Consider the following 23521-nt stretch of genomic DNA (forward strand, 5'->3'; position numbering starts at 1 on the left):
GGCTGCTGAGGCGCCCTTGTGGTGTGACACGTGCTTCTCATCAGTCCTTCCTTCTCACCCCAAACCTACTTGTGTCCTGCCCTCTGTGTGCCACATGAAATAAGTGAAGTAAGGGTGGTGTATGCCTTGACTGGAGGACAGGTTCGGCGGCAGCAGCAGCAGATGGCTTGGGCAGGCATGCAGCTCTTGCCAGCTTTATTACTTCAGAGGATGCAGTAATAAACCTTGGGGCCATAAAAATTTGATTTTTTTTTTTAATTAAAAAAACAACAATAATTTTGCACTTTAGGAAACAACGGGTTTTGCAATGGGAGGAACTTCCCTACCCCGTTATTTCGCTGGGTGCTGCTCAGAGCCAAGGGGAGTGAGGGCAGCGGTGCCCCTCAGCCCATTCCCCCATGTTGGGTTGCAGGCGCTGCTCTTGCTGTTGTCTGCTCCCGTTTTCGTGCAAATAAAGCTTGCAGACTGGGAACGGAGTGTCCTGTACAAACGCCGGATTCTTTTTTTAAATTAACATACTTCTTCTTTTCCAAAATAGAAATAAAATTCTCTTTGATCGTGGGTCCAGGATACAGTTTCGATCCAAAAAGCTATTCCCATGGTAACAACCCAGATTTGACCGATGGGTATTTTCCACCAAAAATATTTTTGGATGAAATAGCCCAGCATCTCTAAACATAATGGTCAAATCTACAACTTGTTATGCATTTCACTCCGAGAAGGCTCCAAATCAGATCCTTGTCTGTATTTTCCGCATGTGTTGTCTTTTAAAGAAAGCTGTTAAGGATTGGTGGGAAAACAGAGTGACTTTTCTTTTTTTATCCCTTTTCATAAAGAAAAACATTCCTTTGTGCAAAATCCAACATACAGAGTAAGGAAGAGAAATAAGTGTTTTTAAAAATCCTTAAAAAATTATCTTTTTTGTGAGCCGTAACAAAATCTGCCGTAAATACTGTGAGAAGCACTTGCTTGTGATAAATATTTCCCAAGAGCACATTTCTATATTATTCCTGTTATTGTACTATTAATCTGATACAGTTGGTTTTTTTCCCCTTCTGATCCTTAGTAAATGTGCTTGAGTGTAACAATTCTTCTTAATATCAGTTCTTGAAAAGAATTGATAAGAATCTGAATGCTAACCGGTGCCTTGTCAGGGATTGAAAATACATGTGTATTTATCAACGGTAACGCCATCAGGAATTCCAGCGGCGATTTTAAAACACATTAAATAATAAAATATCAGTTTATTCTGGAGAATAAAGGACAGTAAATACATGCTGTCGTTGACACTTGCTGTCTCTGGAAAGCAAATATTATTTGGGTTGTTTATTTGTGGACAGCAGGAGCAGCGGCAGCAAAATTCCTGCACGATCGGGCAACCCCTAGGAAAATCAATAGATGGATTTTCCATCAGGCATTGCCTCTTGGCAGCCTCTTTCTGTTGAATGATACCGCCTCACGTTAGCATATGCTTGCGCACTTAGTGTTAGCTAACGTCGTCGACAGCCGAGCAGCAGCAGAAGGGGGCTGTACGTTAATATTGTGTATTAACAGCACGTGGGACGAATGGCCAGCGTGGGTGCACGGAGTGAGGTCTGCCTGCGACCAGGCTGGGGAGCATCAGGGCTTTGTGTTGCCGTCAGATATTCCAGGAAGGTTCGCCGTCCTGCCTGCAAGCCTCTGCTTCTGCTTTGGAGAAGACGTCTCATCATCTTTTGATTTGTTTCTCATTGTATTTTCCCAGCTACTGGGCCTCTGCCAGTTCCTCTTCCTTCCATCTTGAGCGACGCTTTCAACCTGACTGTGTTGCTTGAAATGCACTGCTCAAAATTATCTGCTAATTAAACACTGCGCTGTCAAGTTTTGAAGTCCAGCCCCCTTAAAAAAAAAAAAAAGTTCAGAAGGACTCATGAGGACTTTATTAATGAATAAGTAATGGCAAAGTGCAGCCCTTTGGCCTCAGCTGCTAACGCTGCAGTGGGGAGCTCTTGCACATTCTGCCATTTTCCTCCCACCACGACTTGAACACTGGCTTTAAAGCTGAGATGTTTGTACCTGTTAAGGTCCCAGAGGAGCCATGAGCCTTCCAGAAGGGAACAGGGCTGCCCTGCGTTCAGTGCTGAACTTTTCCTTCGGTGTGCCTTTCTGATTCCACGTAACTGTGCGCAGTTCGAGCTGTGTCTCAGAAACCAGCTGGCATCCATCTGCTCCCATCCGCTGCAAGTTTTTCATTCTCCTGTTTACATACGCTGCAAATGCATTTTTCTGATCGCTTTAACCCAGTCTCTTCAAACCGTGGTTGAAACTGGTGAGGTGGTTCTGCCGCCTTCTGGGGGCTTCAATGCAGTAAATGAAGCAGTTGGATTACGGGGGTGGAAGCGGAGAGTGAAAACACACGCAAAGGTTGTAAAACTCCTGCTTAGCTCCTTCCTTCCTTGAAAGCCCTTCTGCTAACCCTTGAGCGGTGCTGTTAACTGGAGGCAAGAGCTTGGTGCGTCGCTGGAGAAGGTGGGGTTGACGTGAGCCTAGAGGGGAGCCCCCAGAGGAGGACGTTGGTGCCTGAGAGCGTGCGCGGACACGAGGGAAGGGCTACGTTCACCACCTGCCTTTCCCCTCCAGCGTTGGCTTGGGCCGTGCTTGTCTGTGCGGTGTTAGCGGCACTAAAAGCTGTGATGGTGGTGGCCTGAGATGTGAGGAGCACGTGGTGGGACTGGGCTGGGCCAGTGTTTCCTGCCCCATACTTCCACGCCTCCCTCGCATCGGAGCGCAGCAGGATGGCCGGCGGGGAGGAGGAGAGGCACCTCCCCGAGCAGGGGCTGCGGGCTCTGCTGCCGGGAGGAGTGCCCAGGTCAGCGCGCTCTGGTCACAGCACTCTTCTATAATATAAAACCTCTTTTGTCATTACCGCTTCCGTAACAACCCTCCGGGATGTCTCTTGGGCTGCATTTTTATTTCAGAGGTGTAAAACGAGAATAGTCAAAAGAAACGAGGGTGCATAGCTGTATTGTCTTCCTTGAACTGTGACCCTTTTTGTGCGCTGCTTCGGAATTGGAAGACTTGTTTGCAGGTTCAGAGTAACAGTCCAGGCGAAAACATCATCTACCCAGAAGCAATCACCACGTTGTTTCCATCTCTTAGAGTATGCGGTCCCTACTGACTGGTGTTTGTGGGGGAAATTTCGGCACTGTTGGGCTGCACGCTTGTGCAGGTCCTGAGAAAACACTCATTGCAGCGGCTGTGCCCAGCCTTCTCCTGTGATGCAAAATAAGATGTATTATATGAAAAAAACAAATAGAACTATTACTGTTGCATTCCTTACAGGTCTGGGTAAGCCAAACCTTTCATTTTTGCTTGCTTTTAGGCTGTGGGATCAGCAAGTATTGAAACTAGGGACTATCTGCCTTCCAGATGGCAATTCACAACGATAATCTTGTGCAGTGCCTGTCTTTTCCAGAAACCCAGCCGTAATGTGCGTGTGATGCTTATTGATACGGGCAGGTACTGTAACTCGGCCTGTGCACAAAATAAAAAAAATATTTCAGATACTAGAAAATTTGGGCTTTACTGCCAGGACTGGCGGTGTTTGAGCATCTGTCTGCTGTCAGTCTGGCTTGCAGGTGAGAACCTTAATGAGAACCTTAATTTTCAGACAAACCGAGCGCTGTGGGCTCTGCGTGCCCAAGAGCTGTGCCTTCGCAGGTTTGTTTCCATGCTGGCGAATCCTTTTCCTTTAGTATTCCTTCGGTATATTTTTTTCCGGTGCCATATGTTGTACCCCGTGACTGGGAAGGTCAGATGTGTGTCTGTCTCAGCAGGTAGCACCAGCAGATTTCTTTTTTGGGTGGAAAGGGAATTTTCCTCCAGCAGATGGTCAGTTCCTGTCTTCTGTGCCTTGTGCACTGTCACCGAAATGCTTCCAGTTGGTCCAAACCAAAAAAGTGTGAAAAAGTAGGAAAAGTAAGTCTTCAAAAAAATTTTTTAGTAATTCCTTTTCTGTGTTGCTACCTAATTTAGTTAGGATCGTTAGTATAATTACAAAACCAGTTGCTGTACAAGCGCAGAGGTGTTCCCTAGTCTCCCTACCGGTGGCTTCCCCCTGGGGTGTGACACTGGGGGTGGCAGTGGGGACATGGCACGTGCGTGTCCCCTTGTCCCCTCGGTGTCCTGTGCTGGTCGCCCCGGGAAGGGCAGCAGGGCTCGGGCGCTTCTCTGCAGGAGCCCAGCCGGGCATCGTCACCCTTCTCATCGTGCTTCCAGGGCAGGATTTGCAGTGCTAAAGCACACCCCAAAAGACCTAAATACACACTTTCAGCTGACTTCAACCAAACTGATTTGACCTCTTTTATTTTTTTCTTTTCTTTGAAGTATAAGCAGTAAAGGGAAGCGAAGCAGGTTTCTTTGTTGGTTTTTATTTTCAGTCTCTGCTGAGCCCCATCGTGTTTGCATCCAAAGGGTATTTGCTTTAACAGCCTGCTCTGCTGTCGTGTGACAGATTGATGCAAGGACACGTTGCTGCACGGATCTGCACGTGCAGCACAGTTCATTAGGAATATATAATCAGATTTAAAGTCATTAGGTATTCTCTAAATCACTCCGCTGGTGTCATACAGCTTCTCTTTATTATGAAAGGAAGAGAACAAACTGAAAACACGGCTTGTTGGGGGCTTTTTGTTGTTTTCATTTACTATTATTATTATTATTATTTTGACTTATGTGCCATACTTAGAAATTTAAAAGTTTGGTGTCAGAAAATATTGGAGAAGTTATCTCTGTAATTTTCCCTGCTTTAATAAAATGCTGCCTATTGAGAAGGTATGGCCCTGGGATGTAAATTAGTTTGAGGGGCATTTTGCCCTCAGAAGGGGACTTTATGGGGAAATAAGGTTTCCTTCATGCAGGGAATCGCTGCCAGGAGCTGTTGCAGAATCATTCTCTGCTATCCCCCCTGAGAGCAGAGCCCTCCCCCCTGGAACAGCCGCTTCAGGAAACCACAGGCCTCGCATTCGGGGCAGTGAGTGGAGCCCAGGGCCTTGGCACGTCACAGAGGGGGCACGGTGGTGGCACCCGCAGCAACCTGCCCTTTGCTGCCTGTGCCTCACGTTCCCATTTAAGAGCGTATAAACCTGGCAGTAAATCAGACTGCGGACTGCTCCTCTTCCGCAGCGTGCTTCAAGAGCACCAGCCCCTGCGTTTCAGAAGCGAAGACAAATGCAGCAGCCTGCAACTTCGCTGGAATAAACTGAAAAACGTCCTCAAGTACGTATTTCAGCATATCCAAGCTGCACAGAGCAATAGCAAGTGATGCAACCCCTCTCTTGTAGGTAGGAAACGAAGGGATAAACGAACGTGGTTTAGCTTCATCTGTTTAGAAGTTAACGAGGATGTTCCTCTGTGTGTTAATCTGTGCTGCAAGGCAGAGGAATCGTTTCCTCTGCCGCCCAGCTCGTCGCTCCTTCCAGCACTGTGATGGCCCCGCGGGGGCACCGCCTTCGCTCCTGCCCCGCGGTGGGCGCCGTCGCCGGGGGTGCTGCACCTTGCGAGCCGTCAGGTTGTGCGCTGGCCAAGGGGAGCCGCGGGACCTGGAGCAGCTATACTGGAAAATCTCCATGGCAACCCAGGAAAATAAGGGCCCCTTCTGGGAAAATGAGAGATCTCGAATTCTCTTGCAGCCAAGAAGTATTATTAGTGTCTGGCTGTAGTGCTGTCACATTCTTCTTTCAAAGTTTCTCGTTGCTGAAAACAAATCGCGATGGGTATTTTTCTAATGCTTTTGTAAAGGCCCTTGTAGTTCAGCACTGTTGGCTCAATAAAAATAAAAGGGAATAAACCCAAAGTATAGAAGAAATGCAGCATTAATTACATTTATAAAGTGTAAGTTGTGTGTGTATATCCCCATTTGAATGTTTGTACGTATGTGTAAAAACAAACCAACCACCAGAACACTTTGATTTTGTAAGGGAAGCTTAAGTTACATTTTTTTGTTCTTATTTAAAGCCGTTGGAGGACGTATCCATGCATCAGTCATTTTCTTAACTGCAAAACGTCTTCTTAATAGCGAGCTCCTCTGCTGCTCCTCAGTGCATCAGTTCACTCTAGTTCTTTATATGCAAAACCTGCAGAATTAGTATTAAATTTTATCTGGAAGTTACTGAATTATTAAAAGTCTTGAACAGAACTGTGGAAAAAAATGTAAAATTGATAATTACAAAGCAGTGTGCTACTGAGTCAGAGCCTGTTTTGCATTGAATTATCATTTCACGTCCTCTTCAGCTAAGAAGCTGAACTATTTAAGAAAATACCATATGATATTACATATGGCGTTTTAATAACACCTATTTTACTCTGCTTCTGCTTAGCCACTAAATGCTAAATGTAAAATTTCAGAGCGCCCCTACCCCTTCTCACAAGAAGCCCAGCCAGCTTGTCAAGCTTCGCCGGTTGCTCTCATGGCACGGGTCTCACTGCCCTGCCCGCAGTGACCCCGACCTCTATCGTAAAGTAAGACTTCAGTATTTTACCTTGGGTGGGAAATACACCCACGGGTCTCCAAATAGCAGTAGTGCTGCTCCAGGTGGCTGGAGTTGGGATTTATCCATATTGATATTTTAAACTACTGGAGCATTTTGGGTTAAAAGCCTAAATCCATACATTTTTGGATATTTAAAGGAAGCACAAGTTTCCTGATGGGGTTTCCCAAAGTATGGAGGTACCATGCTTTACACCTAAAATACCCCTTCGCAATTCCCTTTATACCTGATTTGAAGAGCGGATGCGGTGGGTTACAGAATCACAGAATCGTCTAGGTTGGAAGGGACCTCCAAGATCACCTAGTCCAACCTCTGACCTAACACTAACAAGTCCTCCACTAAACCATATCACTAAGTTCAACATCTAAACGTCTCTTAAAGACCTCCAGGGATGGTGACTCAACCACTTCCCTGGGCAGCCCATTCCAATGCCAAACTTAACCAAAAGTGAGTGAGTAACCAAAGAGGTTACTCACTCTTAAGACATTTGGAAGTGAATATGAACTGTTTTCAAACTGTAGGTTTGTATGCTGTGATTTTATCTATGGGAAAACTACTTTTCTCATAGAAACTTTAGAATTGGACGGAACTTGCTGAAATATTTTTAGCCTTCTACATAACTTGGGAAGTACTACTTCTACGTAGCGTGTAAAACCAGTTCCCGAGGTTAACTAGGAATTCAAGAAGATAATGAACAAGCTTTACTTGGAAAAGACGCATTAAGGGTTTTTTGGTTGGTTGGTTGTTTTTTGTTGGTTTGTTTGTTTTTTGTAACTGCAGTTTTAGAATTAAGTTATTTTGGGGAAATACATTTTGGTCCATTACATCTGTTTTTCCTACGGTGGAACTTGAAGTTTGCAATAAAGAGCTGACCTCTACCCCTTTCCTCCCGTTATTAACATTTAAAGACTGTGATGGCTTTCCTCTGTTTGTTTATACGTGGAAAAAAGCTGACAGTTGAATAGATTAGCTCCATATGCCATTTCCTTCCTGAGAAGGTGGGATGTCCTTTCTGAATGTACGGATAGGACGAGTATGGTCTGTACATCATTTGGGTCATTCAGACCTATTATTTTGAATATTCTTGTCTCTATTGAGATATTAAAGCTAGGATTAAGTTGCCTGAATTGCAAAGTAAACACTTGCTTAAAACGCGTAGTGACAATAAATACCTGAAATTAGAGAATCAGAAGCTCTCAGGTTTAATAAACTGTGATTTGACTAAATGATCCTTGGTTTGTGGATGTCGTGCAGCTGCAGAGATCCTGCCCTGGGTGTTCCGCAAATAATACGTAAGCAAATAAAAAGCTTTGCTTTTCTGTCAGAAGCCAGTACAGCGAGCCCTAGCCAGTGTTGCCTTTTGCAGTCCATTGTGGCTCCTTGTTGTTGAGGGATAGAGAAGAATCTCTGGCACCAGTTCTAAAAGAAAGTGCCTTAATTACTGCTGTAATCTTCGCTTGTGCTGCATTTGAACGCTGAAGCTCCAAGGACACCTTACAAGTACGTTAGAGGTATGTGTTAGACTTCACTCGACTGTTTGAAGCTGTATTTTTTTCAAAGAACAGTTCCCAAGTTAACATCAAAATGGAACATTTTCAGTTCTTTTTGGACATTTCTGCGAACGCTCTGTGAATTTGCCATTAAGCCCTCATGATTATTCTAGATTACCATGTTACCAGTGAGCCTAAATAAAATATGCATCTAAAACAACCCCGAAGAAAACTTAAAGCTGATTTTAATGCTTTGGGCTTAAATTTGAAGGGCTTTGCTGGGTTTGCTTGAAGAAATTCAATAAATATGTATTGGCTGTACTAGCTTAAGTGGCTGGGAAAACTCAGCGATGTGAATGGATTGTAATCCTTTGGTTAACAAGAATGGATCAGGAAAGTATTACAGGCTTACAACGTCCATTGTTATGAGCGTGCAGTGTATTAGTCTGCCTTTCACCACGCAATGTAGTCTTTCCTTTAAATCAAGGTACCAGTTGCATAGAGGCAATGCCTATTTTGGGTATGTCTCAATGCATTCCAGCAGATAAATTAAATAAAAAAATCTCTGCAGCTGACGTTTATCAAGTTATTCGCAGTCAGAATAATACCTAAGTAATTTAAATGCGGTCACAATTAAGATAATCTCACCAGAGGGCTCCCGGCAGGCAGCCACACGTCCTCCTGCCCCGTCAGGGGATGCAGAGCCTGGATCGAAGGTGTTGTCCTTGTCGAAAAGGGGTTCCCCCGCTTGTGTCGGTGCGTCGCTTTCCAAGGGTGTGCGATGCCTCTTACGGCCAAACAAAAATGTGCTTAGTTTCAGATACACAATGTATTTCATGTTGATTAAAAGGAATGAAAGATTACAAGAGTATAAAAAGACAAGTAAAAATCCTGAAAATCTTAGAAATGACTGCTCCTGCCTCTTTGACGGTTATTTACGTATAAACAGGACTTGTTTTCCAAGTAGTTTTCATTTCGGTGGAGAACCGAGCCCTAAACCTGTGCTGTGAGATCCGGGTATGCATTTTAGAAATGACACACAAACATTCTGCTTGCTCCGTGGTCGGAGCGAAGTTCAAGTAAGGCAGATTGTGATTCAGATCATCGGTGCTCTACATTTTGGAGCTGTCACATTTCAGATTCTGTTTAATTTCTCCGGGATTAATTTTGTCTGTGTATTTGGAATACTAATCCCTTCTTTTTTGGTCAATATCTTAGAAATACTGAAGCGATAAATTTTGCATGGAATCGTGGTTTAGCAAAGCTGAGATGCCGAGAGAGCTAAATGGAAGATTTATCGTTGTAGAAGATTCTCCCTGGATTTAGGATTAAGGAAAAAATGCGGCACAGGTGCTCATCCAGGAGAAGGATCTGAGCCGCCCTTCAGGAGGTCGCTGTGTGCATCTTGCTGCCCGGTTTTCTGAGCTAGCAGGATGTAAGTATCCAGGAAGGAAAAATAAAAGGTTGAGTGTAAACCTCTCAGATCAAAGGCCATCCGGCATCCTCTGCTCATCTCTGACGGACAGAAGTTGTCTTGACTTTTCATACCGCAAACAATCAGTGTCCACCCCAGATCTCTGGGTTCTCTGGGGCTGGGAATAGGAGAAGGTGGGGAGGTAGGGGACGAGAGCTGTGACTGGCACTGCATGCTTGCTTACACCAGATTCTCATGGGAAGGTTTTTTTTTTTTTTGACCTACACCTTTTTGACGCAGCCGTTAATGTAGGTGAGGACGTGCCGTGTTTAAATGTTTTTGCTGCAGATAATACTTATTTATCCCGGGAAGCTGAAGTTGTTATGACACTTCCATAATTATCACTGCAGTGGAAAGAGAGCTTATTTTCTAAATATAGTGGTGATATTTAATTTATAATTCTCTGCTCTTGTTTGGGGCAAGAAAAGCTCATTCTCGTGTTCGTGTTTCTGAAGTGGTGAATGTGACTGCTGAGTGCGTAGGCAGCGATGAAACTAATTTGGAGGCCATGCATACAGTTCTATACTTATGCTGCTCTCCTGCACTACTAAAATGCCTAAGTGAGGGTGTGAGAGCCTAGAAGAGGTGCGGGCTGCATTCAGGGGCAGCGGGGTGGCCCAAAACCTGGCCAAGCTGGGGGGGCTCCAAGGGGGGCATGAGTGGGGCAAAGCAGGCTCGCTCTGCGGCGTGATGTCCGGCTGGGTGATGGGCCCCAGCAGGTCCCTCGGGGGTGCTTCCAGCATCTTCGTCCCCTTGACACCTGGCCGTCGCCGAGGCCAGCTTGCGGGCGGCACGGGAAGAGCGGCTGGGGGACGTGGTGGTTGTGGGACGTGGCGGCTGTGCTGCCCTCCAGGTGGACGTGGGGCTCAGCAAGGAGAAATGCCAGGTCCTGCCCCGCAGAGCAGCCCTGTGCGCCGGTACGGGCTGGGGGAATGCCCCTGGCTGCTCACGTCTGCTTTTGTGCCCACCTTTGGGAGGTCACCCTTCGGGTGGCTGGCATCACGCCTACTTGGCTTTAGCCCCGTGTTGCGCGCTCGCATTTTAAACCCAGCTTCTTAAAACAGCAGCGATTGCACAAATGGATGATGCTTAAAACTTGGCCATTGTGCGTATGGAAATGAGCATCGTGCTCGTTTTGAACAAATCAAGTTGGGATCTCCAGCTTTATTTAAAACCTGCGAGCAGAACGGATGTGTGCAGCGCCCTGCGTCTGCATCAGGGCTGGAAGCAGAAGCTGTGGGTAGGAGAGAGGGAACAGATGTTGCACGGGGAGAACTGCATAAGCCCCCCAGGCCAACTCATTTTGTTCTTATTTTTGCTTAAATTTCTAGGATTGAGTGGCCCAGTAGCACTGCAGGATTGCAGTCACACACAGACAAACGTAAATGTTGCAGTTCCCACAGGGTGCTACAGGATGGCTAAGCTGTCCGTGCTTAGTTTTGCTCTTCCTCTCTTTTTCATTAATCAATTTATTCTCTTCAGACAATTTGCATCTTCTGGCCCAATTTTGTCCTTTGTGGATGCATAATATAGCGGGCTGAAGTTGCAACAGGAAGCTTTAAGTAGTAAAAAGTTAGACAAAACAGAAATCAGCATTTTTGGAAGAAGGTCTAAAATAGATGAAGTCCACTCTTCTTCTGAGTACTCAGACAGCTGAAGTCTTGTAAAGGCTCTGCAGTTATCCTGCATGTTTAAGAGGAGAGAGTCTGCTTTTGTCAAAGCAGTGTAACGTGGTCCGTGCACAGCCATGAAGTCTCTGGCACTTAATGAGTTTCACAAACAAAATTTGTGGCACAAAAATGTTTTAAGCACCAGTGAGTAACCTTGGTTATTCTTCCATAAGGTTTTCAAAGAGGATCTTGCTGCAGAAGTTGCAGTATTAATGGTTCATAATAAATACCACAGTTGACCAGAAAACCTATTTCTGTTTCGAAGGCTGCTCTTATGTGGCACCAAAGAGAGAAAAATCCTGATGCAAAAACGTAGAGGAGCCATTAGGACAAAATAAGTGATATGTCCTTGGGTGCTGGATCTAATTATACATCCTCTCAAAAGACGCAGCAGCTCTACCGGAGAGAGATTCCCGTATTTTGGGTAAGTGGCACACTTTTTGGAGAGAGCGGGGAAGCCACTGACCTAAATACATGTTTATCTGAGAACTTACTGCATTACAGGGAGGTTTTTAAATAAAAGCCATCTTAATCTTGGTCTTCTGCATCAGTAAGGGTTTGGAGATTTTAAAGGTTACAGGACCCAATAAATATTGCACGAGCTGTTCTTCCATTGTTGTTTACTGCACATTCTTTACAGTCCTTAATTTTCCTGCAATTTATCATCTTGAACGTTAGTATATTAGTATGTGGGTGGTAGCAATGAGGTGTAGAATAAATCGAAAGTGCACTGTGTAAGACTGAGTATCACACCTGACTTTCACTACTTTTTTTCAGTGGATATTTCAGAGAACGTTTTCTGGCTGTAACAGTTCAAATGTCTTTAAGGCTCCAAGGCACTAGGTAGAGATGCATATTGCTATTTTTTTTTGCTCCTGATGAGGTGCTATCAATGATTTTTTTATGCTGCGAACAGTGAGTTTTTTTTGCAGTGTTCTCACGTTTGTAAGTCGCATCCCTAGCCCGCTAAGGAGGCTGCAGATGTATGTCCTGGCACATATCGCAGAGCGCATACCTGAAAGATTCTGGGAGGGGACGTAAGGGAGATGGGCTGAGTTTCGCTCATACTCTGTCTTATCTGGAAAAAAGTATGTATTTTGCCCGGACTGTTATCTTTACACTGCAGAGCAATACTGCGAGCACGTAACAGTGCGCTGGGCTGTACAAAAGCAGTCCCACCTCCTGAACTTCTTTAAAATCCCTGAAAAACATATGTGCTCAGAAAGGCGTGTGCTCTCAGGAGAAGCACCCGCAGCTCAGCGTTTGGTTTGGAGCCCTGGGGATAACGCGGTTTGGTTTTCCTCCAGTTTAACCCATGGGGTGCTGCCTGCCAGGCTCCGTTCCCTGCCGTTCCCTGCCGGCCTCTCCAGCCGCTGCCTTGCGGTTTTTCTCTGCAGTGCTTTGGGGAAGTCGCGGCAACCAAGGGGTAGCGGGGGCTGGAAAGGAGGCAGAAGAGAGCAATCGGTGTGTCTGCAAATGCCTCGCTCCTTCTACAAAGCTGCACTACAAAGAATTGCCGTGTCGGCTGTGGAACTTGTTCCTGCGTGACTCCAGCCACGGCGTCCCCGGCCCACCAGCCCCAAGTGTCCTGGGAAAGCAGGAAAAGGCTCCTGGGTGTTTTACCTCCTTCTTTTAAGGACGGATGAGAGAGTCCAGGTTTAAAGAGCTTTAAATGAATGCACTGAGGGGTGCCAGGCTTCCAGCGTGAGGAAACGAACTGGCAGACTTGCAAGTACGCATGCGCTCTCAGCCCTACCCAGCTTCTGGAGCTCACCTGGCGGCTCCTTCCCTGAGCGTGCAGAACCCTTGGTTGTACAGCACAGGGCTGCACGATGCTGAGCATAAAATACATGTGCACGCAAACACTTTGTGAAATAATAATTTCAGCGAATTGTACTGCCTGTGAAGAGTTTTTCAGACACCAAGGAAGAAGCTGAGATATCATAGAAACAGGATAAATTTTTTCTTTTTTTCCTTTAAGACTGAACTGAGTAGAAAGGAGCAGAGGACTGGCCAATGCAGAAACGTCGCAAGGCATCCTGCCATTCTGCAGGTAATGGAGAAGAGATGTGTATTTGGGGACATACATTTTGTCATGTCACCTAAAGGAGAAAAAGGAAAAACAATGCAGTCAGGAGTCCTTATTTAAGGCAAGCTTTCTTGACTTGCATAATAAATCACAAACTTGAGGTTGTACACTAGTGCGGGCACTGAGAGCTGCTCACAGGTACCAGGAGTCACAACCCTATATAGCCTATATAGCACAATATATAGCTTGTGTTTTACCGCTCAGCTTCGTTCCTGGTTAATTACTGACTAGTAATCAGTAATTAACTTAAGTCTTACTTAAGTCTTAATTCTTGCAGTTAAGAGGCTAAGGCTGCTGTAATTGGTACGTGGGATGCTCAGATGCTGCTGCTGCGTTTTCGGGTAGAAAAAGTTGGTGATGTACAGGGAGCTGATAAGTGCTTTGGGTCCGGTGACGACCCGCCAGCACGTGTTGTTTGCTGCAAGCAGGGGCTAACCAGAGGCCACGGTTTGAGGATGAGCATCCATCTGGCTTGGCAGGAGCAGAAGGTGAGTGTCAGCCTGCTGGGCTGCTCATGGCGGCGTGGTGCTCTGCGCATGGTGTCTGCGAGGGCAGAGGGGGCTGAGCAAGGACCTGCTGTCATGGGAAGCTGGAAGCTGGTGGAATCCCTGGTGAAGCAGGGACCGGCAGCACCCAGCGCTGCTCGGGGAAACCGAGTGTTGGTGCTCACCCCGTGCCGCAGGCTGCCAGCAGCTGGCTGCGGGGAGCTCTTCGTCTTCTTGCAAGTTCATCAGGGAAGCGTAAGCCCAGATGGAAATTGTCCCTGTTTTGGGAGTGAATTATCGATGTTCAGAAGAGGTTAAGAAACGAAAAGTTTAATAATGTTCCAGTAATGAAATTTACGTTTTCATTCAGAAGAAAAAATTAGATCCAGCTGACATTAGACAGAAAAAGTTAAGAGAGAATTATCTGTGGGGCTCTTGACGCCTGAAGGCTGCAGTCTTAAGCTTTCTGCCTGAAATGAGGAGCTTTGCAGGCAGATTTATTACGAAAGAGAAGTGGACTTATTTTTGCATTTGTCAGTGTATTTTAATACACAAATGAGAATGTAAGTAATTTTTTGACTTAACAAAGTTTAAAGTATCCAGTTTTCTTACGTGAGATACTAGTTGTCTGGGTGCCACTGATGGGCAGGACATTGTTACGCATGGACTTGCAGCATCGGGGGTAGCCCATCATTCCTAGCCAACCTAAAAATATGTTTTTAAAGCTGGTTAAAGTGCTGTAAGCTTATGTCTGTTGGGCAGATAGGTCTCGCTAGCCAGTGTGCCATAGGTCTGGCTTGCCCAAATGGAACGGTCTGTAGCAGGTTTTCTGATTCCCTAGGAAAACAGGTTTGGGTCAGTATTTATCGTTTTGATAGCACCTCAAATATGCCTAAGGACTCAGTGTAAAATGTGGTTTTGGATAACATTTCACTGTTTTGATGCTGTGTTTCTTTTAGTGACGACAAGTAGAATAACCTCACAGCGTTTGTTCTGAAGATAAATTCACTTTTTCCACCAGCCTAGTCTTTGGACAGGACTGCTTTACCTCTGTCCAGGGCAGATGTGAAAAAGCAGCTTCCTCATCAGGGTTCTGTATGTGGAAGTTGAGGGGTTTGGGTCAGTGTGCTGCTGTCAGACGGCTCAAGGCAGCTCCTGGGAGCCATACGGACCCTGGGTGCCTGTCCTTCTCTCCGTACCAACAGCAAGTAGAAAGTGTTGTGGGTTTTCCTTAGAGAAAATTTGAGATTAGAGATTTCCTTGCAGTGTGTTAGCAGCTTCTGAACAGTACTGTACCGTCTGCTGGTTGGCCGAAGGAGCAGTGTGGTCAGCAGCAAACGAGACCAAAAACAATTCAGCAACCTTCACTTTTGTTTTGAGGTACTTCCTTCACTGGAGTAGCAAAAATATGTGAAACTGTAAGGAGTGTTTGTCAGAAGAGTGTTGCTTCATCAGGCTGGAGATACAGAGAGTGCAACTTACGTGCGGTTGGGTAAGTGGATGAGGGAGAGGAAGAGGAGCCGGGCGGTAGCACGGGCACATGGAGGCCGAGGGCTCCCGGCCCCAAGCAGGTAACGCAGGGGGGAGCAGGGGGCACAGTTCCAGCAGGGATTTCTTTGTATGTTAAACCTTCTGATGACCTTTTAACCTGTTCCTCGGACTGTTTCGCATTCCTCCTTATATATTGGAAGTTTTACTATTCTTACTGTATTTCTGTGTAGATTAGGTATGTATACAGTCCGAAGTGTTGCCCAAATACCAATAAAGAGGGAGAGGGTGAACTGGCTTGGGTTGGGTTGGGTTGGGTTGGTTTGTCCCACACGTAAGTTCTTACCATTTGATCGGAGCATCTTCAAGCTATGCTCTGTCTGATTTCTCATGGGAACAGGCATTAACTGGGAAGGTGAGCAGGCTGGGGTGGCCTGAGAGCTGGCCGTGCTGTTTGTGCCCACCCCAGAGATCCCCCAGTTCCCCATAATGGTAATCGCGGAGGAAAGTTACCGCTTCCAGCCCCAATTTGAAGTGCCCATTAGTTTTTTACAGCATGTCAGGAGCCTGGCTTTACAGTACAAGTGTCATTGCCTCCAGGAACGGACATGAATCCATCGGTTTGTAGGGCTGTAAAGCTGAGACAAGGACGATGAAGGGGAGGTGAGGAAGGCACGTGTGAAGGACACCTCTGGCAGTGCAGCTGCTGGCGGTTCAGGCAGCTCGGTGCCTGTTGTCAGCGTAGCCACCAGAGATCGTTGTCTTCCTTGGTGGGTTCTACCTCAAGTCTCCGTGTCTCTGATTTCAGAACCACCGTTATCTGAAATGGTCTTCGTTTGCCATGGAATACCTAGCATCATTTCAAAGCGTATGCTAATTTACAGCTTAAAAAATGAGCTTAACTATGCACACAGTGGTCCTTCGAATAATGCCTTTAACTTTGTAAAGATTTTTCCTTTTTTCTAAGCCTAATGTAAAGATTTTTTTTAAAGCTTACTGTATATATTGTGCAGTTTATGCTGAAGAGTGCCTAATCAGTGCAGTAGGTTTCTAGGCCCCAAATCTTCACCTTCTCCCAGGTGTCTATTTCTTGGCCCCACTGCATGTTTCTCCTCTTGGGCTAGGAGAGAGGGAAAGCAGCACGCTGTGCGTGTGCCGAGTGCTGTGCGGGGGGAGCGGGGTTACAACACTGCCTCCGACGGGTTGCACAACGCCGCCCTGCCGGCTTCTGCTCGGGGAGACCTTCATGGGGAGCCTCGTAATATGTACGTCTGGGGGTCGGCTGTGCTGTCCCAGTGACTATTATAGACATGTCGAGCTGTATTCCGGGGCCAGCCACAGAAACAGAAGCGTTTTTTGCCTCGGGTACTCATTCCTCCTTATTCTGACATCAATTCAAAAAGAAAAAAGAAATAGATTTTCATTTAGGAAGCTTGCTGCCAATGTGCAAGACTACCTGTTCTGAGTCACCTGCACAAACCGGGAAATGTCCTTGATTATTTGCAGTGCTGTGGCGTGTCTCTGCAGGGCCACGTGTGAGAGGTGAAGCTTTGCAGCTCTGCCCTAGCTCAGCTGTTTGCTGGGGGGTTACCGGCAGCGCCCTGACTGCTCCTCAACTACTGCTTCTGCAGAGATCAGCTGTTGGGTTTTTGTTTGTTTTGCTTATGGTTTTTTTCTTTGAAGTGATCGATAGAAGCTTAAAAGATATAACAGGACATTAAAAAAAAAAAGGCAGAATTTTGAGTGCAGTGATTCATGTTAATATAAACAGCTGCAGACTATGTGCAGAGATTTTGAAGCACTTTGCTGGAATGAGTTTTGTTTTCTTGTTGTCTTAATGGGTCTGCTTTTTTCTTTCCCGTAAAAAGCAAGTTTAAAGGAAATAAAAGTGTAAAGGCCGTTTTTTGTCTGATGCTATTCATGGCTGTGATCCCAAAAAGCCAGCCATAAGCTCTAGTAACCGGGCGCCCGTGGGGCTTGGAGAGGTGGTCGGTGCAGGACGTGTTTGCAGGCGCTGAGCCCGGCTGGGGTCCGAGTGCTGGCACAGCACGTCTGTCTGTCTGTCTGTCTGTCTGCCGCCGTCATTGCTGCGGCCGTGCTGCTTCCTTGTATCTTGTTTATGCACATTTCAGCAGTCTGGTGCCGATCGGAGCTGAAGTGCTGGAAAGTTTGCTGCATTCCCACGGAGCCTGTTTCAGTGGCGGATCGCCCTCGCAGCCCGGCATCGGTGTTTGTGATGGGAAGCTGCTGCACAGCACCGGTGTCACCGGGCTGCACGCTGCTGTCACTTGTCACTTGGCCTGGTGGCTTTTCCAGCCTGCATCAGCGCTTTTCCTCTCAGGGTTAACTTTTTATTTCTTGTTCCTCTTTTATGATACTATTGCTTTTTTTTTTTTTTTCAAACTTGAGCAAAGGGAAATCTCCTCCCTGCCCCTTCCTGCCCAAGAAAGCCTAATCTGCCCTGAAATACATGCCTGCATCCTGGGGTGCAGCACAGGCTGCTGGCCTGGGTTTTACATTCCCAATAGCTCAGAGGCTTTCTAGCTTAATCTTAATAGTAAATGCATGGCTTCTGTTTATTTTTGGAGACTCTAGGCCGTAAAGAACTTTCTGTTTATTTTTTGGAGACTCCAGGCTGTAAAGAACTTCAGCATCCCTAGATATTTGCATTGGTAATGATCTTTTTTTTTGAGAGAAATGGCCTATTGTTAGGCGTAGCACTTAATAATGCATGAGAAAATCAGATGCGTTTCGTGTCCTAAAGCCTGATTTTGAATTAAAGCTGCTGCTTTTTGTCATATATTTACTTTACGTAGCTAAATTTATCTACTAACTTAGGGACTGTTGCAGGAGAAGAGAAATACGGCCCCCTGCCACCAGCTGCTGCAGTACATGTGCAGTAGCAGGCCCGGCTATCGCTGCGGCTTTCGGTGCCGGGGAGCTGCAGGACCCTGGAGCTGCCGTCTGTCCCCGCTGCAGCTGTGTCTCTGCAATAAATACCCGAGGAGCAGGTTTTGGTGCATGCCCAGCCAGCCCCTACGTGCACAAGCAGCTGTTACCCCGAGTGAATTCCGGCGTGTTTCGCAGAGCGCTGCCTCGCCGTGCGGAGCCATCTCAGAGCAGGTGGCACAAGGATTTATCCGGGGCATGAGTTCAACATCTGGCTTGGCCCGCTTCCTTGGTTTTGTAATGGTCTCTTACGCATTTTGTTTGCCAGAGAGCGTTGCTGGTCAGTGGGAACGATTTTGTGCTGGGGCACAGGCTCCACAAGCAGCTGCGGGCAGCTGCGGGGTCGAGTCCTGCAAGTGCAGTCCCTGGCCGTGTTGTGCTAGTCTGGGTAGCAGGAGCTCCTGTTGCCGCAGCTTTAATCCCCCCCAAACCACTGTTCTTGCTGCTCCCATGTCTTTGGGAAGGTTCTGGCTAGCGCTGCTGCCAGTGTGTGGGTTTCCAGTCCTTTCCCAGCCCTGCGGGGGTTCCCAGTTACTGGGATGCCAGACTGGGTGCAGGGGTGCCTGCATCCTTCCTGCATTTCCAGGTCTGCACTCGCCAGATTGTAGAGTTATCACATTTTAATGGGACTTCAGAACAGGGTTGAATACGGTTATAGAAAGGTCTCTGCATGCAAAGAAAGTTGTCAGAGCCTGGGAGGCTCGTTTTAACCCGAGCAGTTAGCAGTGTGATTTGTGGTGGTGCTGGCATATTTAAGCCACAAAGCTGCTACCTAACTTTTTGTGTAACATCTTCTTGATGTGCTATGAGCGAGCTCTCAAATATCCAGACGTCATGTTCTCCTTTTCTGGTTTGTCTGAATACGCAGACAGCCCATACATTGTGCTTTTGTTATTCCCTTCCTCCCCTCCTTCCCTCCCAAATGAAATACTTTGCCACTGAAACACAAGCATTTAATCTGGGCATTGTGTGGCATATAATTCTCCTGTATGTATTTTCCATCGTATGTAATTAGCTTTAGTTCTCAAGAACTGATTTTAAATATTCATATAGATCTATTACAAGGGAGCATCTGTATGATGATATGTTTTCTGCATCTGAAAAATAAAAGGACCACTGGGATGGAACAAAAGGCAACTTCTCAAGTTAATTGTAAAATTTTATTGGTGTTTCACTCTGCTGCTCTAGGGTTTCTTCTGTGAATCAATTGCAGACTGCCTAATTTATGGATGAACTCTGTCTGAAAGGCGTCGCAAATTGATTTGCTGACAACGCACGGGGAAAGGTGACCCTAATTTGTTACTTCAATCTCCTGTACAAGCCTATTGGGGGGAAAAAAAAAAAGTGATACTGGAACTTGCAAAAATGTAAATGCAAATTGTTGTGCTCATTGCCAAGGTTCTGCGTGTGTGTTCGGTAAAGTGTAATGAATGTAGGGTGTGGGCAGCAATTGCTTAGTATTATTGAAGATATTAATGAGACTTTAAAATGAGTCAAGATGTTTGTCCTTCAGTGTTAGTTCCTATAAGATTTTAGACGGAAGCCCTGTAACTTCTTCGATGGCCCACGTTAATTGTTTGCTTGGTATCCTGAAAAGCCAGACTATCTGCTGAATAAAGCTCTTTTCCTTCTCCATGTTTCTGTCTTCGTGAACTTACTCCTTTGGTGAGCTCATAGGTGAAATAGTAAATAATTCAAAATACAGCCTTGCTGCAGAGATCTTTATTTAACTAAAATTAGACCAAGAAGGACAGATAATGAATATTTATGCAGCAGGAGACACGTTTGGATATGAAATAGGGCTGTAAAATGGCTGTGGCGTAGACCTAATGGTAGACATCTCCTTACAAAATAATTCAATGTTTTTCCTTCCTTTTTCACCATAATAACTACTTGTGCTTTCATCTCAACTCAGAGTTTCGTGGCTCGATCCTGCCCTGGGGTGGGGGCCAGCCCGTAACACCAGCTCTGCTGTGAGCATCACCTGGGGGTCCGCAGCTGGGCTGAGGCTGTGTGCCCATGGCACTGGTGACCGAAAAACACAGGTTTTGTGCCTGGTGAGGTGGGCCATGTGCTGTGCAGTGCCAGAGCAGCTGGAGCCGTGTTATTTCTGCCTTTTGCTTCAGTGGCAGTGGGGAGTATGGGCTTCTCATGCCGCTGCAGCCTGTGCTATTGACATGGGTTATAGCTGCTCCTCGCCACAGCTGTACCCAGGCTTTTCACGTTATAACTCATTATCTGGAGATAATTTCTTCTGTGCTGAGCATCTGTCACAAAACTTGAACTAGTCTCATAGGATTTGACCTCTGATGGAGAATTTCTAGTGGTTCCTGGTAGCAAAGGGATCAATGGGGTGAGCTGAGGTTGAAAGTAATAACTCAGCAATTTATAAACCTCCTCTGCTAAAAATAAGCTGAGGCCTTTCCTCCTACACCCTTTGAGTAGGTTTGCTCCTCTTTGTGTGCTCCAAAAGCTAAGGTTATTCAAATGTTCACCAAAATGCTGATATAATACTCTCTCGCACAAGGGACTGGGGGAAAAAGGAGGCCTGGCTCTGCAGCGATCATAAGCTTTTCTGCATATAAAACTGTGGGACCAGCTCAGGATGTTGGTAACGTGATGTGAGGTGCTCTGTTAACTGTTTGCTAAATTCTGCCCCGAGCAGCAGCAGTACTTGCTCTCTGTAATGCTTTTCTCTACAAGCTCAGGGTAGATTTTATTTGTCAGGCACACAGACCTGCGCTGCAGAAACCACTACCTCAACCAGGCACGTCACCAAAAGGAAATGGGGAAAGTGGTCAGGAAACAAGGGAATCAGTTCAAGAGGTAGAAGCAAGAAAACTGCAGAAAGCTGGTAATGGTTTGTTCTTTCTGAAAAAAAAATGGGATATCATGGAGTTTCACCATACAGAATTACCTGGCAAGCCTGCAGGAGCACTGCAGATGTAAACACCGCAGCCATCCAGCTCTCTTAGCTCAGGAAATATGTCTCCAGCGGCCTTTGTGCTTCTCCTGGGAGCAGGCTCGAGGCTGCGTGTGGAGTCACTGGCCGGCGGCTGGGTGAGGGGCAGGTGGACGTGGTGATGGCATCGAGGGTCTGGTGTTGTGGGTTCAGTCTCTGCCTCCTCCCTGCTGGCTGAAGCTGTAGTGTGGTGGACGCTTGGTTTGGCTCAGATCTGGTGTTTGGGGTCCAGATTACCCCTGTTGTCTCTCTGCTGAACTGTGCTTGCAGTTAGAGGGAAGGACTGTGAATTCCAGCTAAGCTGGGAGGAAGAGCACCTGTCCCTGTGACTGAAAAGAGAAGAACCAACTTCTTGTGAAGTTTTTGCCTTCTGACAAGACTTCTGTTTTTGCAGAGCTGAATTTGTTCCCCTCCTTTACCAGCCGTACCCTAACGAGATGACTGGGATCGATTTGCCTTAGGTGTCGCTGAATGAAGCGGTTGGGGGTTCGACATGTGAATAGATAGGTGAAAGAAGGTCTGCAAGAGCATCTCCCCGCGCAGGGGTGCTCAGCGCTGCTCGTCAGGCTCCTGCCTTGCCTGGGGACGAGCGGGGCCCAGGCCACTCGGGCCACCCAGCACCGGTGCCATATCGTGGCCACTCGTGCGGCCTGTGGTGGGGCCAGGACAAACGGTGATCTGAGGGGCTCGGTGTCTCCAACCCAGACCAAGCAGCCCCACGGGGGCCGTGTCTGGGAGGTGTCGGGGGCCAGCAGGCACTGCTCAGCCTGGCAGAGGACTTCGTACGGGCCCACTTTGGGAAGGAGGTGAGGGGGAGCTGGAGGTTTCACAGGCCGGTCAGCTTACCTTCATTTCCAGGACAAACACCAAAACAATTATATATCAGTGGTCCCCTGGAAGCAGTTGGAAAGATGTGTAAGAGATGACATGGCATGTCCTGTTGTATCAGGCGTGTTCCTGTGGCGGTGTGACATGCCCCGTGTGGAGCAGCCAGAGATGCTGCCGTGAGGTTCTGACCCCATCTCAGAGGATGCTGTCTGAGAAGCAAGTCGGGGAAAGATGGATGCGATGAAACCCAGGCCTTCAGAGCAGCGATTAATTGGAAAAACCCTGCCCTGAGGAGTGCAGGTGTGTGGCCTTCACAGTCCCTTGTGTGGTGTTATGTATTGTGTCTGTTAACGGCTTGGCTTGCATGGGAAGTGTTATATTAATGGCATTCAAAGCAGCCTTGAGTAATTAGGGAACCATTGTGGAGAGGACAGCATGCAGATGCAGAGCAGGTGCAGAAGCCAGAAGCAGGAGCAACGAGCGGCGCAGCACGAGCTGGGGAAGTGCTGTGCCTCCGCAGCAGAACCTCGGAGGGCCCGGGCCGATCCGTCCCGTGCCGCGGTGCGTGCAGTGCTCCAACCTCTGAGGCCGTGAACGGATCGAGACCTTCGGATTTGGACTGGTGAGGCCTCCCCAGTGCCCTGCGAGCACCTGGGGAAAGATCTGGGCTGGGAGAGGTCAGAGTGACGAGAATCACCGGGATTTAGAAGTGGCTGGTTCAAAGAGGCTGAAGGAATTGTTGTTAATTAGCTTACTAAAGAGATGATCAAAGGGACCTGGGCATCTGCAAGCATAGGAAGCTCAAGTGGGAGTGATGGGATGGCTCCACACAGGGTGGGGGGAGCATCCAGAAAGCAAAACAAGAAAACCCAGACAAGTGGAGGACTGGGACGCATTGCTGAGGGGTGCTGAAAAGCATCGCTGGAGATTCAGAAGCACGCTTCAGGCAGACGTCACAAGTGGTGTAGGTCTGGCTGAGGTGATCTGCCAAAAGAGGGCCCTTCTCGCTCAGCTGTGTTATTCAGTGCTTTTACAGCTATCACGGTTATATTTAGAGTCTTGCAGTTGTGCAAGAACCTATATAAAAATGATTCATTTCATTAATTACATTGAAACCATGCGGCTTTACACTTAGCCTCAGATTTGAGTTATTTTAACTTATTCCTTTGTGATTAAAACCTCAGTTTGTGGGTGTTAATGGGTGTGAATCTTTTTTAAAAACGTTATTTGGGGATTTTTAGTTAACATAAGTGTGAGTTTTGTTTTTTTTTTTTTTTTTTTTTTTTTTACAATGGAAGGAACTCCAGGAATTTTATTTGAAGTTTTCAGGAGTATTTAAACAGTTTTCTGTATACAAGGTATGAAAGTTTTGAGATGGTGTCCTTGCTCATTGCACTTGGAACAACGGACATACGGTGTAATTTTTAGGTAGTCCTTTGTGGAGCCAGGGGTTGGGCAAAGTGATCCTTGTGGGTCCCTTCCAGCCCTGGATATTTTGTGGTTCTATAGCTCCTGGTTGTAGCAGTCCAGATTTGAGAGAAAGACATGCTTAATAATAC

The 23521-nt window shown here is 46.7% G+C and overlaps 1 protein-coding gene and 1 long non-coding RNA gene across 9 annotated transcripts in view; one reads left to right on the forward strand and one right to left on the reverse strand.

Moving 5' to 3' along the window:
* PTPRE (protein tyrosine phosphatase receptor type E) overlaps positions 1-23521 on the forward strand; it is a 99899-nt gene that overhangs the window by 29777 nt on the left and 46601 nt on the right. The window contains exon 1 of one of the 8 annotated variants that reach the window (XM_083844492.1): positions 22437-22584. The exons of 5 other annotated variants lie outside the window; for them this stretch is intronic. The gene's annotated coding sequence lies outside the window, so the exon portion shown is untranslated. Of the gene's footprint in view, positions 1-22436; positions 22585-22616; positions 22942-23521 lie in introns of those variants that run through there. 2 more of the 8 variants (XM_083844496.1, XM_083844493.1) reach the window with 2 other exon arrangements.
* On the reverse strand, positions 20471-22249 carry LOC310902647. The gene is made up of 2 exons (XR_014586868.1): positions 21981-22249; positions 20471-21463 (listed from the first exon to the last, which is right to left on the reverse strand). It is a non-coding gene; the product is annotated as an uncharacterized lncRNA (long non-coding RNA).

The sequence above is a fragment of the Anser anser genome, assembly GCF_964211835.1.
Source record: "Anser anser genome assembly, chromosome: 7".
In the NCBI taxonomy this organism is placed as follows: Eukaryota; Metazoa; Chordata; class Aves; order Anseriformes; family Anatidae; genus Anser; species Anser anser.